The 12100-nt window shown below is 54.0% G+C and overlaps 1 long non-coding RNA gene across 1 annotated transcript; it reads right to left on the reverse strand.

Annotated features, from left to right (window-relative positions):
* Nucleotides 1-7471: 7471 nt before the first annotated feature.
* On the reverse strand, nucleotides 7472-8102 carry LOC118500539. Its single transcript, XR_004903105.1, has 2 exons — nucleotides 7983-8102; nucleotides 7472-7810 (listed from the first exon to the last, which is right to left on the reverse strand). It is a non-coding gene; the product is annotated as an uncharacterized LOC118500539 (long non-coding RNA).
* Between the last annotated feature and the right edge of the window lie 3998 nt (nucleotides 8103-12100).

Genomic DNA, 12100 nt, shown 5'->3' on the forward strand with positions numbered 1-12100 from the left:
AGCAACCAGGCAGAGGCTGGGGTGCAGCTCTGGGACCCGGCTGGGCGCTGCAGGGTTCCCGATCCAGAGGCCCCAGCTCCTCCCACCCCAGCTGCGAAACGTAGTTCGTCCAGGGACACGTCCAGGACTCCCCGAGGGCAGAGCTGCCCAAGGAGGAAGCACATTATGAGATGGGGTAGGTGGGGCACAGGTGCCACATTAAAAGGGGAAATGATCCATTTCTGCTGTGAGAGGGGAGTCTCTGTGGGTGCTCCCCATCTTCCCACCTTTAACACCTTTCTGACCTCTGTTCCCTTCCTTTTGGAAAGAGATTCTGGCCCTCAGGTTCAGAGCCCTGGATCCAGCTAAGTTGAAGAATGCTGCTTGATTAACATCTTACTCCTGTGATTGCTTAGCTTCTATTTACAGCAACCATGCAGTTTTCCATTTACATAGCTTCCTTGGAAAATACATTATTTAAGTAAGGATGAGTTGATTTCTCAAAAAACACCAAATACCTATCAGTACAGGCAAAAGGGCAGCGGTTTGGAATGTTTGCGAGTTTTGGGAAGCACAGCCCAGGGCGTCCAGGCGATTTCATCCTGGTTTCCTCCTGCGGGAAGGACCCTGGCCTGGGCGGCGTAACTGACTCACCCGGCCCTGAGTCCTGTCTCTCAGAGCATCCGGTGTCAGGTGTCCTGTCCCAGAGCAACTCTGGGGAGGGTGCTGGTGACCCTGCAGGCTGGCTCGTGGGTGGGAGCTCAGTGGGTGAGCTCAGTCAGCAGCCTGGCCTGGGGCCTCCGAGTCGCCTGTGACTCAGGACCAGGAAACCATTGCCCTTCTCTCTTCCCACCCCTCCCCCATAGCTTTTCCTAGAAACCCCTCAGATTGCAAACAAGGAGTCTGGGTACCTGGCCTTCCTCCTCTCCCCCTAGGTAAGGGGTACCTACTGCCCTAGGTAAGGCTGAGGTTCCCCAGCATAGAGGGCCTCCTGGAGGCCCTGTGCCGCCTCTTCCAGGTTCAGCCCCCTTCCAGGACCACCTCCCGCCCCCCACCCCAAGCCTGGCTTCCCACTGCTGGGAGAAGCTGCCCTCACCAAGTCTGAGGTGGTTTCTGGGACCTTCCTTTAAAAAACCACCATGACCACCACCAATGTCCGTGGGAACCCTGTCGGACAGGGCCAGGACGGGGTGAGCCTGGTGGGTTGCCGAGGGCACAACATTTATGGGGGCACCATTCTCGGGGACCACCCTGGAAGCGAGGGCCTCCTTTAACTTGGGTGCTCTAGGCCCCTCATGGCCCTGCACTTGTCCCGGCCCTGACGCAGAACACCAGAGAAAGAAAGCCTCCCAGTTAGAACAGTGTTGGGGGTGGGGCAGCAGGGAAACCCTAGTGATCATGCACCATCCCAGACAGGCTGGTCCGCAAGGCTGCTGCCTGAACACGACCGTGTGCAGTGAGCACTTCCCAAGGGCGTGAGGCCAAGAGGGACGTGTGGCTGGAGTCCGGCCTGTCCCCGCTCTGCGTCTGAGCGCCATGGCTGCATCAGCCTGGAGGAGGGCACCTTTCTGTGTTTTGTCCACCAGTAAATACTCTCAGACCTTCCCACAAGTGCATCCGATGTGCCGGCGGTGGCCTTGAGGGCCCCGTGAGGCCGATGTGAGTAGAGGAGCGGGGACCTGCCCTCCCCGGCGCGGCAGAGCAAGGCCCCACGTTTCTTGAGTCTTTGCTTCATCTCCTTCCCTCTGCTTGCTATCGCCCTCATAAGACGTGTTAGAGAGCTGGGTGGTTCCCACGGGCAGGGGGGAATCTGGAATATGCTGTCCCTTTCACGCCCCCTCTCGTCTGCCCCTCTCTGGCCCTGCCACGCAGAGTTAATTCCCTCCTTCGTTCTTGCAGTGGCGTGGACGCGCCTCCACCGCTGCGTCCGCCTTCCCCGCTGGACTGTGAATTCCCGGAGGGCGAAGACCGCGTCCTGTAGCCTCAGGGCTCGGCCGCTGTGCGTGTGCTCTGTGTGCGTGACCCACGTATCCTGGGAGCCCAGGAAGCTCGCTCTCAGCACCGTGAGGACAGAGCACTTAACAAGACATACACCATTAACCGAAAGTAACTGAAAAACAATGCCAACTGTGAGTTGCGTCTCTGTCATACGCTTAAGATCCTCTCCCTCCACATCCCTGTCACTTCTCCACTTCAGGCACTCTGTGATGCACAACCTAGAAACCGGTTTGTCCACAACCCAGAGTCACCTGGGGGAGCAAGAGCGGATGTTGCAGGTCGACTGGCCATCCTCCAAAACCCCATCCTCCTCTTCCTCGTGTGCACGTGGCTGCTCTGCTAGATGACATTTCCCAGCCTCCCTTGCAGGCATGGACACAGGACTAAGGAACGGTCATTGGAATGTGAATGGAAGGGATGGAGGCCACTTCCCGGCCTGGGCCTTAAGTCACTGTGTCCCTCCTCTCCTCCTGGATGGCTGAAACCAGACATGGTTACAAACTATCAACACAACGGGCAAGTGGGGTGGGAGGAACCCGAGTTTCTGAATGACTGCATGGAGTAGAAATGCCCTCCGGATCGAGAACATTCTCCCTGGGACTGTTTTGTGAGAAACCCACTATTGTGTTCTTTAAGCTGCTGTGTGTTGGCGTTTCTGTGCCTCAGCGGTGTAGTTTTACCCCCTAAACCAGAGAGCAGGGGAGGGAGAGACACCGGCCGAATGGTCACACCAGAATTCTCCTTAGGAGAAAGGGGAAGCAGAGTCTGGGACCGCTCCCACGTAACGGACTCCGCGCCGTCACATGCTGCAGAATGACTGAGTGGCCGGGGGTGTGGGCACTGCAATGAAAGATGACTGTTTCTTGTGCAATTAAAGGGGAAGGGGGAAGAATGGGGTCACAGGGCATCAGGGGGGGGCAGTGTTAGCAGCAACTCAGATGCAACAGAAGCAACATTCATCTCACCCAGCACTGTTCTTCTGAAGGGTTTGCTGCCCTTCCCTGGCAGGAGAACAAAGCAGACCCCTCATTCCAGAAGGGCCTCCCGAGAGGAGAGCAGCCGAGCAGCCGACTTGAGCAAGGTCACCCTGGCTGTTATAAGTGGAAGGGGCCACAGAAACCCCCAGAGAGGATTTGGTGCCAAAAAGATTTGAAACTGGAAGCAGATGGGGTAGCCAGCAAGGGAAACTTCCCGAGGTGGAAAGATTAACTCAAGAAGCTGCAGCCAAAGACAATGGATGGAAATGAGCGAGAAGGGATTCCAGGAAGGAGAGAAGCCTGTGGTCCAGGCACCTGGTGAACTTGCAGCTTGCAGGGCAGCCCCCACTCACACCTACAGTGCTGGGGGAGGGGCGGGGCTGGCAGGAGGCAGACAGGCTAAAAGCTCGGAGGCCTGAGAAGCACCAGGAATGAGGGAGACAAGGCCTGCTAACGTAACTTGCAGACCCTGGTGCAAAATTAAATGTGGGGCCCTTGTTCAAAAAGCAAAGAAAATGTGTCATTAAAGGTACACAGGAAACTTTCTATTTCCTTCTGTGAGCTCTAGCTCCCTCTCTCCTTTCCACTGTGGTTTTTATTTGGTCGTTAGTGTCACTCTGAGTAAGGAAAAATGTAACATTTAAATGATAAGCATGAGTTTTATCATTCCTCTTTATATTGCGCAGTATCGGTTTTAAAGGCAAATCGGAGAGCATTTAACTCAAAATTGGAATCGCGGAAAATACGCAATTTGTATTTAATGACTCTTCCCCAAGCGTGCCTGCCCCAGTCTGCCAGAAGAGGAGAACAGGAAGGCATCGCTCCAGCCAGAGTGAGGGAGCTGGCTCCTGGGCACAGGGACACACTCGGCATAGAGACTCTCATAGCACCCAGGGGGCCCCACCCCACTGCCGGGGACACGCCCGCTCTCCCTGGAGCCTTGGCAGATGGGCAACCCCCAAAACGTTTTTAAACGGCCATTCCAGGATGTGCTCAAAACCTGGGTCGGGGTCTCGCCCCACTGAGACGTGTGCCCATGATGCTGCCAGCCCCGCCTCAGGACGCTGTGGGGCCGGTGCCCCTGATCTCCCTGCCCCTGTCCTGCGCCCGTGACCAGCATCTCGCCAGGCACCAAAGTCAGCCGCAGTGTGGCAGGGGAGCAGGCGGCAGGAGCCAGGACACAGAGGAGCTGAGGCCAAGTGGTTGGCCCATGCTTCCTTATCCCATTGAGTTCACTTACAAAACACAAAGATAAAATTAGTGAGAATTTCAAGACAGTGATGGCAGAGCATAACATGCCAAGCACAGCCCTTCTGAGCACGGTGTCCGTGCAAGTGCAGCAGCACCCTGCGGAAGCTGGGCCTGGAAGGGCAAAGGTTATTTTAAACGAGTGTTCAGACCAGACGTTGTTCACAAGGTGTTCAAGTGAAGACTTGAAGAACGAGAGGGAGTGAGCCACTCGGGTTTCAGAGGGAGGCATGTTCCAGGCAGAGGGAACAGCAAGTGCAAGGGTCCCGAGCTGGGCGCATGCCTAGTGTGTCCAAGGGAAAGTAAGGAGGTCCATGTGGCTGAACTGTGCAAGGCCTTGGGGGGAGGTTTAAGGATTTGGGCTTTTAGTCTGAGAGAAAGGGAGAGCCAGGGAAGGGTTTTCAGTAGCAGAAAACTACACGGCCTGATGGTTTTTCAAAGGATTCCTGCTAGGTTGAAAATACGCTGTAGGAGCAGGAGCACAGCCAGGGGGCCACTGCAATAACCCAGGAGAGGAATGGAGGTGGCTGGGACCGGCCTGGGAGGATGGGGGCTCAGATTCTGGGTATTTCATAATAACAATCTAACGGATATTTATTGGGTCTCCAGTGTGCGGCCTGTGGTTCAAGGCTCAGAGTGTTACTTAGGCCAGAAAGACAAGGTCCCTGCTGTTAATGGAGCTGGCACTCTGGTGAGGTCGCAGCAGATGATCAGCAGAGAAGGAAGAACAAGAAAACTATTGGGCAGGGATAGTGCTTCCACACAATTAAAATGGGGTGACTGGAATACCTTGGATGGGTGGCCAGCAGAGAGGCATCTCAGGGCCTCTCTGAGGTGATGTTTAAACTGCAATTTGAGTGACAAGAAGGAGCCACCTTGGGATCAGGGGGAAATCGTTCCGAGCAGAGGGCAGAGCACGTGCAAAGGCCCAGTGTATTAGTCAGCTCGGGCTGCCATAACAAAAGACTGTAGACGGGGGCTTAAACCACAGAAGTGTGTTTTTTTCTCATAGATCTGGAGGCTTGGAAGCCCGGATCACGGTGCCGGCTGATTTGGCTCCCGATGAGAGCTCTCTTCTGGGCTTGCGGACCGCCACCTTTTTTGCTGTGTGTTCGCACGCTCCCGCCTCAGTGCGTGCACACACATTCTTCCTCTTCTTATAAAGCCACAGCCCAGCAGATCAGGGCTCTGCACTTACGACTTCATTGAACTTCCATTATCTTCTAAGAGCCCTGCCTCCAAGTACAATCATGCTAGGGGTTAGGGCTTCAACATAGGAATTCTCGGGGAACACCACTCAGTCCATAGCACCCACAGTTGGGAAATAGGCTTGGTCAATCCCAGCCAAGACAAAGGGCAGGTCGGCGGGCAAGGGGGAGAGTGCTTCAGACTGAGGTGGGACAGGCAGGCAGGCAGGGGTCAGCTCACACAGACTTTATAAGCCAGGCTGGGAAATTTGGATTTTTCTCTAAGTGCTGACCATTTTTGAGCCCTTCCTATGTGCCAGGCACATGCTAATGGCCCTTTGGGCATGCGTTTATTTAATCCTCAAATAATCCTATCAAGTAGATATATTATCTCTGCTAACTGCACAGGTAAGAAGACAGAAGCCTGAGCAGCAGCGTTTGGAGAACAGAGACAGCCTACACTCACCCCCTGACTGCTCGGGCCCCAGGAGATGAGTACAGAGCAGCACTTGGCCGAGCCAGGAGGATGGGCCCTCCCGACAGGGCGGCCTCGGGAGCGGACACTGGACTCAGTCCAATGGAGGCACATTAAGCTCCGGGTGCTGGTGAGGGGTTACGAGGCCTCAGCGTGAATCAGTCACAGCCTCAGGGAGTTAGGATAGTTCCTCCAGGTCAGGTTCTCAGGTCCTCGGTATCCAAATCTCCTGGGGCACAGATTCCTGAGCCCCACCTGTGGATACAGAGGCTCTGAGGGAATTGCCTAGGAATTTGCAGTTTTAGTAAGCATTCCGAGAAAACCACTGCTGCGAGGCAGGGGGCACGGCATGGGCCGGCAGCTGGAAAGGGGGCTCCCAGGGAGACGTGCGCCCACATCACCTGTGGAGTGCGCCTCCGCTGGTCTGCCAAGTACAGCTGAATGACTTCTCTAAGAAAGTGGTGTTTCAGCTGGGTGTTGAAGGGGGAAGCATTCTCCAGGTTAGAAAACTGGGAGAGAAGGAGAGCACTCTGAGCACAGGGAACTGCATAGGCAAAGGTTTAGAGGCTGGGCATGAGTAGGGAAGGGAAAGACAGCAGGTGAGACGAGGGTGTGCACAAACTGCGACCAAGGGACACTGTGACCTTCCTTAACCTGCAACAGCTGTGGGGACAAGACTATTGCAAATTGGCCCCTGTTGGCCGCATGAGTAGCCCCCCTCCCCCTGCCTAAGCCCCTAAGATTCACTTGATGGATGGATCAGCTGGGCTCATCGGCCCAGCTTATGTTCTTCCTTTTGAGGAGGAGATAGATGAATGATTTCACAGGCTTTTATCCCAGAGAACAAAGGGGCTGGAGGCTTGGGGGGGTACATGAGGACCTCTGAGGTGGGCATGGCTGACCTGATGGCCCTTCCCTGGGTGGCCCGCAATGTGCTGGCTGGGAAGAGGGCACGGCAGGCAGCCTGTCTCTCAACTGGGGCCCCGAGTCTGCTCTGGCTGTGCTTCTGCTCAGTGCAGTCACACCCAGGGGGGTCCCAGAGGGGCACTGGTACTGGGGGGATCACAAGAGCAGACTATAAAATATTCAGGAGCTTTGCAAGCTGTTGTTAAACTTGATAACTTGAAATTGGCCGTGCATGGTAGGTGTATTTACACGGTGGAAATGGGCACCAAAATAAATAAATAAATAAATAAATAGGGACCTTTTGTAAAATACAAGGAAAATGACCTAAAAAAAAAGGAAGAAAGAAAATCCAAGATATAAGCCTTTTTAATTATGAGGTTCATAACATAACATTACTCTATCAAATTGCTCCAGAAGTTCACAACCCTTAACTTCTGTATTCAGTTTGATAGAGATGGGCTTGTCTGGTGGTCTTTGTGATAGCCAGAGATTTGGGACAAATGCAGGCTCTTCTAGTAAGAGCTCCATCCCATCTCGGAAACGAAGAACCAGTTGCTCAGAGAAGGTAAGTGGCCTGTCCAAGATGACCCAGCTGGTGGTGGCAGGGCTGGAATTCAAACCTGCGCCGTCTGCCTTGCTGCACCCACATCCGTCTGGCAGATGCAGCTCAGTCCCTAGGCAGAGCCCCTTTGACCAGGCCCCTTAGCCTTGCCCTCCTCTTAATGCAAGGTCAGGAGCCCTGAAACAGGGAAATGGAGCCAATATAAGAAGGGAGCTTCCCTGCTCAGGGTCCCACTGCAAGGGGGTCGCAGAGGCAGCCGGCCTCCAGGCCTCCTGAAGCCAGTCTGTGCTCAGTTCTGCCGCTCTGCCTGCCTCTGTGTCTGTGTGGTGACCTCCAACACAGACAGTGCCAAGGAGGGCAAGGGAAAGAGGCAGGAAGAGGCAGGGGACTTATCAATTGCTGGCAGTTACATGGTGCTTTGTCGTTTTTAATTAGCTCAGCAGCTCCATAGTCAGCGACTTCCCTGTGGCTGCCCAGGCTGAAGGAAAAACAGCCGCTGGTCCTACCCAGGATGGCGGTTTGGCCGGGCAGGGGCCCCTCAGGAGCGCCTCCCACAGCCCTGCAGGTGCTGCTGCCTCCCCGCCGGGCACACTCGGAGAGCCAGAGGACAGAACTTAAGTCACGTGCCTGGATGTGTCCTGGGTGCCTACCTCCGCTATGCCAGGCACTGGTCAGTTGATCCAGGGAACACTGGGGCGAATGACGGTCTCCAGGCGTGCTGAGCTGCTGGGGGAGGCAAACAGGTTCAACAAAAACCATTAAGTAAGAACGATAACCAGAGTTCCCATTTGCTGAACTCTTGCCACATGCCAGGCACTGGGCTAAGCGTTCCCCACATATCCCACAGAAGCCTTATGAAGCCTTCTCAGGCAGGTATTATTCCCATTGCACAAATAAGGAAACTGAGGCCCGGTTAGCTAAAGTTGCATATATATTGTATGTATGCGGAGGATTTCATTCTAGAATCGAGGCACGTAGAACTCCAGGGTCAGACGTTACTGCCTAGGAGTGTGTGTGTGTGTGTGTGTGTGTGTGTGTGTTGTGAGGTGGTGGGTAGTTGTGACTGGGAGTACTGGGGAGGAGGCCAACTAGGTGTTCTGGGCAAACGCAGGGAGGCTGGGAGGCTTGAGAAGGCAATCTGCCTGGACGTTTCTGGAAGAGGAAACAGCATGGAAAGGGTCTGAGGAGGGACGGGTTCAGAGGCAACTGGTTCGGGCCACTGGGTCAGTGGGACACAGCAGGCAGGAGAGGCCCTGGGGACTGGGTGAAAGGTCAGAGCCAAGTCTAAGCATGAATCCCCTTGGGCATCTGACTTACCAGTAACCCAGGCTACCTCTGCTCCCTTGGGACAAGGCTGCCGCAGACCTGGGCCCAAGAGGGGTGGGGGTGGCCTTGCCCCACCAGTAGGGAGTGGGGGTGGGTCGCAAAGGGGTGAGACTGGGTTACCTACCCACAGGTCAGACTGGCCAGGCTGATTCCAACCCCCAAGGAAACTCCCTTCCCTAGGGGCCAAGCAAGAACTGTGACAACAACCACTCCATCTTCACTGCTCATTCTGGTTAGGAAGATGATTTGAGTTTTATTAAAATGTGCAACATATATAGCATTATTATATGCCAGGCATAACTCCAAAGACGAACTGAACATTAACTCTTTTAATCCCACAACGACCCATGAGGTATTGTGTAATCCTATTTATTTATTTATTATAACCCCCATTTGACAGGTGAGGAAACTGAGACCTATAGATTTAAATAACTTGTCTAAAACCATAAAGAATCAGGGGAGCTCCGGATGGGCGGCTCAGTTGGTTGGAGCATTGTCCCGTGCACCAAAATGTTGCAAGTTTAAGCCCTGGCTGGCGTAGCTCAGCGGATTGAGCGTGGGCTGCGAACCAAAGTGTCACAGGTTCGATTCCCAGTCAGGGTACATTCCTAGGTTGCAGGCCACGGCCCCCAGCAACCGCACATTGATGTTTCTCTCTCTCTCTCTTTCTCCCTTCCTTCCCTCTCTAAAATAAATAAATAAAATATTTTTTAAAAATATTGCAAGTTTGATCCCTGGTCAGGGCACACACCTCCGCTGTGGGCTCAGTCCCTGGTTGGAGCGTGTATGGGAGGCAACCAATCGCTGTTTCTCTCTAACACTGATGTTTCAATCTCTCTCTCCCCACCTTCCTCTCTAAAATCAATAAAAACCTATCATCAGGTGAGTATTTAAAAAAAGAGAGAGAGGGTGGGGATGGCGGGGAGATGGGATCCCAGGTTCCGGTATCCATGTATTTAACCACTGTGCTCTGCTAGTGGGGGCGAGAGTACGTACTCTGCTACAAAAACTCCCATCTTACAGATGGAAAAACTGAGGCCTGGCCAGATGCAGGGACTGACTGGCTCACGGGGCAGTAGGGAGGACACATCACTTGAGGAGAGCAGGGCTGCTGATCCTGGCCTAGGCTCTGTCTCGGGCCCCACTGCAGGTCCAGGTGATGGCTGTGGAGAGGCCGCCAGCACCGCCAGCTCCCGGGCACCCACTAGCTCACCTGGGTCCCGCAAGGGCTCAGAGGGGGAGAAAACAGTGAGATTGCAATCTTGACACCATTTTCTTAAACTTTTTCCCATAGTTAGCTTCCCCTTCCCTTTCTGTTTTTTTCTCTCTTTCTGATTATAAAGGATAGATGATTATTGTAGAAATTTTCACAAAGATCAGATAAGGAAAAAAAAAGAAAAAGAAAAAGAAAAATCATCTTAAAATTCCTTTAACAATACTACTGGCATATTTTCAAGATTTCTTTGCTCCCTCTCCCGTGTTTTAGAAGCATTTGAGCTGGGAGGCCGGAGACTTGGTGCCTGGTCCTGGCTTGCTGTGTGACCTTGGGCAAGTCCCTGTCCTTCTCTGGGCCACATCTCACCTGTGAAATGCAAGTTTGGACACGATGACCTCAGAGGAGGCCCCTCGTAGCTCTGCCCTTCTGTTTCTGCTTGTTTCTGGACTGGCAGAAGGGGCGCTAGCAGGCTGCCCCTCTGCGGGGATGCGTGGCCGACAGCTCACAGCAAGTCACCTCCGGGAGGATGCGGTGGCCCTGAAAACAGCTTTCACTGCAGGCCCAGCGTTCCCAGGCCTGCCTGTCTTACTGGGCCCATATGGTGCCCCCTGCCAGCCGGACGTCACCAGCTGCACTTCAGCAGCCAGTCCTGGCTCCAGAGTGTTCTCTCTACTGCCCCAGGACCCAACTGGCTCGGGGTAAGAGAGCTAGGGGGGCTTAGCCCTGAGCACCTACCTACCCATCTCCACAGCCCTTTGTGGGAGAAGACAGCTTGGTGTGGCGAAAGCTGGGGAGAGGAAGGGTAGGAAGAAGGGAGAAAAGAGAAGAACATTGACTTTATTCCAACTCCATCTGGACCTCCGGCGAGGCATTTGCGATTCAGAAATGAATCAGGAAAACTTAACTGCCATTGAAGGACACAAGGTCGAGCCAGGGCGAGGAGAGTAGAAACAGACAGCAGCGACCCTGGCAGTGCCATCAGCTCAGGCCTGTGGGGTCCCACAGGGAGAAGCCTAACCAATGGGTGGTAGTCGGGGAAGGCCTGCTAGAAGAAGCAACTTTATAGGTGAGTCCTCAAAGACAACCCCTGTTATTTAATCTTTACAGACAGCCCTGGGGAATAGCTGTAACTGTTGCCCCTTTTACAAATGAGGCTCAGAAAGGTGAATTCACACCCACCAAAAGAAGGAAAGCTGGGCTCCAACCCGTGGCACTCTGCTCTGGCTTCTGGGCCTGGGTTTGAGTTTGATCCCAGCCTCTGAGTCAAAGAGACTCTCAGTGAGCGCTTCTCTCCTGGGCCTCAGGCTCTTACCTGCAAAATGGGTCTATTGCTGGCTGCAGTGTTGTTGCAGGAGCAAAGGACACAATGGCTGAAAAAGCACCTAATTTATAAACCGAGAAAAGAAATATCAACAAGGCCCCCTATTCGGCTGGAGATAGCTCCGCGCTTGGGGTCTTTCCCCAGACGCAGAAACAGGACTCCTGCCTTCTAAGCCAGGAGCAGCCCCAGAGGCTGAAGCTTGCCTTTCTGAGGCACCCCCATCTAGCAGCAGTCAGAACAGAGTATATGTGCTCTTCTTTGACTCCCTTCAGTAAAGCCCGACTGGATGGCACAGGGTCCTAGAGAGAATTCTAAATTCCGGAGTTAGAATACCTGTGCTTGAGGAATTCTAGCACCCAGACTCCCCTCCAAGTGCCTCCTAGCCCGCAGGGCAGGGCCTGGGTCTCTGTCAAACAGCACCTGGCCCTGGCAGAGGGGAGGGATCACTAGAGATAGAATCTGTCTCCTTTTACAGATTAAGACTCACAGAGAGAAAGGACTTCCTGAGGTCACACAGCAAGTCAAAGCTAGAGTTAAGGCTTCTTTCTGTATACCTCAGAGCATAAGACCCAGACCGTACCTCCTCAAGACTACTTGGGGAGTGGGGTGAGCATGGGGCGGCCGAGGGTGCCCCGGTGACACCAAGGAGCAGCCTGGGTGCTGCTGCGCTACTAGAGTGCAACTGGTCTTGCTAAGGCGAACTTGTACAGCCGTTCCCCGTTCCCAGCAAAGTTCTACAACCTCCACCTCCTCTTCTAAGTTTCCCACTGCCCTGGGCATCCTCTTCCTCTTGAACAGGACCCTTGTCTCTGGACCTCAGTCTCCCAATTTATGAAAAGGTTTCCAGGTACCCCAGCGGAGAGGAAGGCGGCTGGCGGACCTTCAGACTCCTACGGGGTGAGTAG

The sequence above is a fragment of the Phyllostomus discolor genome, chromosome 5 (assembly GCF_004126475.2).
Source record: "Phyllostomus discolor isolate MPI-MPIP mPhyDis1 chromosome 5, mPhyDis1.pri.v3, whole genome shotgun sequence".
Taxonomy (NCBI): Eukaryota; Metazoa; Chordata; class Mammalia; order Chiroptera; family Phyllostomidae; genus Phyllostomus; species Phyllostomus discolor.